At 45.8% G+C, this 6,096-nt stretch overlaps 1 long non-coding RNA gene across 1 annotated transcript; it reads right to left on the bottom strand.

The window, feature by feature from the left end:
- Positions 1–4,104: 4,104 nt before the first annotated feature.
- On the bottom strand, positions 4,105–5,995 carry LOC105825609. The gene is made up of 3 exons (XR_001138271.1): positions 5,937–5,995; positions 5,419–5,481; positions 4,105–4,302 (listed from the first exon to the last, which is right to left on the bottom strand). It is a non-coding gene; the product is annotated as an uncharacterized LOC105825609 (long non-coding RNA).
- Positions 5,996–6,096: the final 101 nt, after the last annotated feature.

The following is a 6,096-nucleotide window of genomic DNA, read 5'->3' on the forward strand; positions in this document are numbered from 1 at the left end:
ACGACAGGAGTGCACTTCCCAGGCCCCTAGGGGCGGGTGAAGCCCTATGCGTAGTTCTCTGGGTAGTGATACCCCAGGCATCACCAGATATTTACAGTTATCCAGTCCAGATTAATCTATGATTTCCAGGTTCAAACGAAAGGGAGAAAGAGAGAAAAGAAAGAAAGAAAGAAGAAAGAAAGAAAAAGAAAAAGAAAGAAAGAAGAAAGAAAAAAAGAGGGAGAGGGAGGGAGGGAAAAGAAAAGAAAAGAAAAAAGAAAAGAAAAGAAAGAAAAAGAAATCTCCCCAAAGAAGCCCGGAATATCCTGACTTTGAATTCCCTCCTAGACCATTCCATTTTATCGGTGCCACAGAGTCATCACCAAGACTTTTCTCAATTGCAGGATGAGATAACTTTGATGTTGTATCTCTTTGGGTAGCCAGCCCTTCTGTGCCCATCCCACACTCTTGTCAATGTTGGTTCCCATGTGGGTGGACAAATAAAAATAAAACATACAGGAGCTAAATAACTTACTGTCAACCTTAACATATTTATTTGCCTTTGCTCATGCAGAATATTGAGGAATCTCAACCCAAAAATGATCTGGGGAGGGAGAGGTACAGGTGAAAGTCTCCACATGCTAACAGTGTATTTGGAGGAGTTTAAAGCCAACGACAGCATCCACCTTCCCAGGACCTCGGCTAACAAGCCTGTGGTGCTCTAATGCCTTCTCAGCAAGAATGAACTCAGAGCATCGGGACTGTGCCTCAAAGCCAAGGAGCCCCTGCAGGCCTGGGACTTCAGCAGCGGTGAGTGACCTCCCAAGACTCCTCTCTCCCCTAAGGAAATCAAGTCTCAGCACATAGGATCCATCTGATCTCATCTGAACCCGGAACGGTACCATCTGAGCTCCTCCACCCCAGAATCAGCCAGGCTGGTTTTAAAATCACAGGGTAGAAAGATATCACATGCAGATGGCCTAATCTCAGTCACTTCTCTGTTGAAAAGTCATACCGTTTATCCCCGATACATGCTAAGAACCACGTTCAAAACGTGATTAACACCACCAGCCAAGAATCGCTATTAGCTTAACAGACTGATTAGCAAGGCAGGAGAGCGGCGGACTACACGCCGAGCAAATGGGATCTGTTAAATGGCACTAGCTGGTCTATCTTCACTATGGTTTTAGTGCAGTGGTTTGTTACACGTATACCTAATAATGCTACAGAGTGAAACGTCAAGTCTCAGCTCTTAACAGCCTCATTGAAATTAAATTTGTATTTATCGTCCTTCTAATTATTTTCCGAGCCATCTGACCAGGACACTTCTTTATGCTGTGGTGGAACAGTTGTCTCCCTAACCACAGGGTTAATTAACATACACGGGTTCTTGAGAAGTCGAAATTACCGAGGCAGGGAAACTAGCGGTAGACTTTCAGCTAAAGCCATTATTTTCTTTACAAGGTCACATTGTGAAAATAGTTTAGAAATTGCAAACTAGCCATTTAGACCATGTTTTTAATTACGAGCACAGCCTCCAATGGACAGCGCCGCAGACAGACCCGCCTTCCAAGGCATCTGTCCAGATTCATGTAAAAGCTCCCCCTGCGATCATCATGCGTGATTCTCAAGGGCCTCCCTGTTTAGACTCATTCCCGCTCAGCAAACAGTCCCTGGGCACCTGGAGACAAATGTTCTCCGCCTGAATCCAGGTACTGGGAATGAATCTGCTCTTCCCTAGTTTTTCTATTTTTAAACCCCGGCCGGGCGCATCAGTTACCGCGGGGTGCAGGTGTTGGCATCCGGGCCTTGGCAATCACGAAGAAAGCCGCTATAAGCATCCGTGTGCAGGGTTTCGTGTGGGCACAGGTTTTCAACCTCTTTGAGTGCCTGGGCATTTTAGTCCATGACCTATAATTATCTTTATCCGTAAGCCACTGCGAGTTGGGTTTTCTGTCACTTGTAATCGCAGGAGTCCTGACGTGCACGCAGTTGCTTCCCAGGTTACATGCAAGTGAGTCAGAAACTGCCTGCGGGGCCTCCAGCAAGTCACCCACCCGCGTTCAGCCTCGGCCGCATCCTCTTGAAGAAGGGTGAAGGATGTCTTTGCTCAGCGTATTACAGAATTGGTAAAATCAGAGACCAGGCAGAACAGAGCAACGCGCGATGGTCTTGGCAGGCTGGATCGCACAGGCTGTGCCTGGCGGGGGCGTTAGACACGCCCCCCACTTCTGCACCACTCTGCTCCTCTCAGGTTGCGCAGGGAGGAGACTCCGTCCCCCGCACAGCCCCAGGCACCGCTGGAGGGTCTGCACATTGGAACTGAGGCCTTTCATGCTGCTCAGTGATGCTTAATGGTGACGAGACTTCACCAGGAGACAGAGATCAATACGCCAGCCAGCCTCAAATTGCGGGTAGACTGGGGACACGGGGACAGAGGATTCCGAGTTCAGCCCTTTCTCACCAACAGTGAAAGCTTCCGTTCCCTTCAGTGGAGCAAATATTTTTGGAGAGTCTATATGTGTCAGCACTATTCTAGGCATTGAAAATAGGGAAGTGATGAAAACCAGATAAAAATAAAAAGACTACTATTATAAAGCTTATATTCTAGTTAGGGGCAGGGGAAAAACAAATACTAAACAGGAGAAATGAACGAAATATGCACTGCTGGTGAGAAAATAAACAAAACTTGGAAATAGGGAGCGTTAGAGGGGTGCAATGGTAAACAGGGGACTGGCCTCACCTGGGAGGTGACCCTGGAGTGGAAGTGAGGGAAGGAGCCATGCAGGTATCTGAGGAAGAGCAGTCCAGGCAGAGGGAGTGGCAGGTGCAAAGGGCCTGGGGCCGAAGTGTGCCTGGAATACGTAAGGAACAGCAAGTTGGCCCGGAAGTCCGTAGTGGAGTCCGATGCAGCAGGTGGGAGGGTTGAAGGTAACCGATGAGGTCAGATACAATGGGGTGTGGAGAGCGAGGGCAGATAAGCCTTTTAGGACTGTAGGGACCATTTGTAGGACATTGGACCTTTGAGTGAGAAGAGAGTCATTGAAGCATTTAACGAAATCAATCCGGTTGATGTATTGAGAATAGACTGTCGTGGGCAAAGGCAGACGTTGAAGACCAGAGATGAGGACACTTCGGGCATCCAGGTCAGAGATGACCAGGACTTGGGCCAGCGGTAGCAGTGGAGGGGGAGAGAGAATCAGGTCTTGGGTTAGCGCTGGCAGGATTCATTGATGGGCTGCATGGTGGGATGAGAAAGGATTCTAAGGAGACTCCGAAGTACTCATCTGAGCCACCAGCGTGACCACTAGGAGATCTGTCTGAAGGTACTTTCAAAGCTCCTACGTTCAGCCTAATTCCACCAGAATTTAAGATTCGGTTCTGATATGCCGAGTCGAGGAGCACCTCTTTTTTTCATCACTGGACCCCCCGCACTTGCCCTGGCATACACTGGGTGATCAGATCAGCATGACTTGTGCAACTTAATTTATTTTTTCAAACATGACAAAATTGAAGACTGTGCCAGCACCAACTAAAGCCTCTGGCAGAATATCTAAATCTGGTTTCTCATGAGACAACGGCGACTCTTCCCGTGCCCCCACCCTAAGTGAACACTGCAAGGGAGGTTCCCAGCATGATTATTATTATTGGAGTAAGTGCAGTGATGCCAAAGCCTTCTTTGCTTCCTGATGAGGATGAGCCCACGCAGGGGAGTGCACAGGGCTGGGACCCCAGAGCAGGAAGCCCACCGCGCTCCCCTGCACACACCACCTGTAGCCTTCCAAGCCCAATGGAGAGCCACATATTCTGACATCCTGCATATATCCACGACTCTGAAAATGCAGAAACTCTGTTCTTCTGAGTTATGCTCGTAAAAAATCTGGATTATCTGCTGCTGAGGGTGAGGGGAGTTGGGGGTTCATTGAATTCTAGAGTTCGCCAGACTACTGTAAAAAAATGGGTGCAAAGACACCCAGACCCAGGGCCCCATCCAGCAGCTAGCACCGGCTCTGAAGGAAGCCCCTCGCCTTTCTGGAGGCAGCAGTTCAGCGAGAACCCGAGTGTGTTTGCCGAATGAGTGGACCAACAGCCAATCAAAGGAGCAGGCTTGCGTCCATCCGGCATGCCCCGGCACTGGCAAAGACACCGAGAGGCGTGATCTTGCCTGATCCACAGGCAGCGTCAGAATACAGACCTGGGCCACCTGCGACGCTCATTATGTTTCAGAGAATCATAATTCAGCTTTCATCTTATTTTGTCTTACTTGCTGCTGTGTCGTGGGTGTCTGTCTCTGTGTCTGGCCCTCAGAGGATGGATCCATCACTAGTTGAATGAAAGAATGAATGAATAATACGTTCCATATCCCAGGTACTTTATAGACATTATCGCTAATCTTCACAATAAAAGCCTGCAGCAGGTTGTCCAAATTTCTCACTTTTATAGAGGAAAATGAAGCTCAGAGAAATTAATTAAATTAGTCAAGATCTCACAGTTATTAAGGTTCCATAAATGTCAGTTGGGTCTAGGTAATTGATAGTATTTCATGGTTTTACATATCCTCATCAATTTTCTGCCCACTTGTTCTATAGGTTACTGAGAGAGGAGAACTGATGTCTCCAAGTACGTTTGTCGACTTGTACATTTTTCCTTTCAATTCTATCCATTTTTTCTTCCTGTATTTTGAAGCTCTGTTGGTAGATGCACCTACTTATTCCTGTTATATGTCGATGAAATGACACTTTTATACCAATGTATTGACCTTCTATATCCCTGATAATTTTCCTTGTTCTAACATCTACTCTGTCTGCTATTAATATAACTCAACTTTCTTTTGACTATGTGATTGCAAGTTATGTTTTCTGCCCATCCTTTTACCACGAGCCCCCCCATGTCATTATTTTAAAGTGGTTTCTTACAGACAATGTATAATTAGCTCTTTTTTGAATCCAGACTATAATCTCTTATCTTTTGATTGGAGAGTTAAGATCATTTAGATTTTATGTGAGCATTGATAAGGTTGTGTTTATCATTTTATTATTTGTTTTGTTTGCCTCCTTTTTGTGTTTGTTTTATAATAAAAGCTACTTAAGAAAATCAACACAAATATTCTCTCTCAAGTGTCTGGAAAGGCGGAAGCTGAGTGATCCTGCTGGCTGTGACTGGGCCACTTTGTACTGTTTCTCATCCTCCTCCTGGGACACCAGACCAATCTCTCCTTGTTCTCGTCAAGCAGACAGAAGTTCACGGAAACGAGTGAAAACATGCAAGTCTTCTTAAAGCCTAGGGCTCTGAATGGGCAAAACAACACTTCTACTTCATTTTGTTGAGCAAAGCAAGAAGCAGAACTGAACCCAAATTCGAGGAGCCTGGATACAAACCTCCCCTTTTGTGGGAGGAGATGATTAGTCAAATGATAAATGAACCAAAAAATCAGCCTACCTCTGTGGCCAGATAACCAAATGCAGACAGATGACCAGACATTGAGCTGATGCCCAACAACGCCTGCAAAATACAGAGGAAAGTTTGATTTAAAAAGCTAAGTTACACTGAGCACTCAGCTCAGTCTGGGCCACAGTAAACAATTAACACTTGGTCAGTGTTGTTTCTATCATTACATTAAGAACTATTTAGAGTCATTAAAGGTAACCTGTTCCCACCCAACAGTTTTATACTAAGAAGAAAGATGGCAGGTGTGCCACCTGTAGCCTTCTCGGCGATGGTGAGAATTATTGATTTCTTTTTCTTTCACGCCAGGTAAATGGTTAGAAGGAAATGTCTCCAGAGCTGTGACAGCTAATGTGGTAGCCTTGTTCCAGGTATGGCCATTTAAATTTAAATTAATTAAAGCAAAATAAAATAGTGCAGTTCCTTGTTTTTGTCAGTCACATTTCAGTAGCTCACTTGTCACGTGTGGCTAGTGGCTATGGTATTGGACAGCACAGATATAGAACACTCACTTTATTGCAGAAAGTTCTAGCGGACAGCACTCTGAAGCATTCTGGTATCATCGGGGCATCTGTCAAGTTTCTTTCAACGTTACTGCTGTATTCCTATGGGGATAAAGGTTGTAAAATTCAGCGATGGTTTCCAAGTTGGCACGCTGCCATCAGTTGCTCA

The sequence above is a fragment of the Propithecus coquereli genome, unplaced genomic scaffold (genome assembly GCF_000956105.1).
Source record: "Propithecus coquereli isolate 6110/MARCELLA unplaced genomic scaffold, Pcoq_1.0 Scaffold81, whole genome shotgun sequence".
Lineage (NCBI taxonomy): Eukaryota > Metazoa > Chordata > Mammalia > Primates > Indriidae > Propithecus > Propithecus coquereli.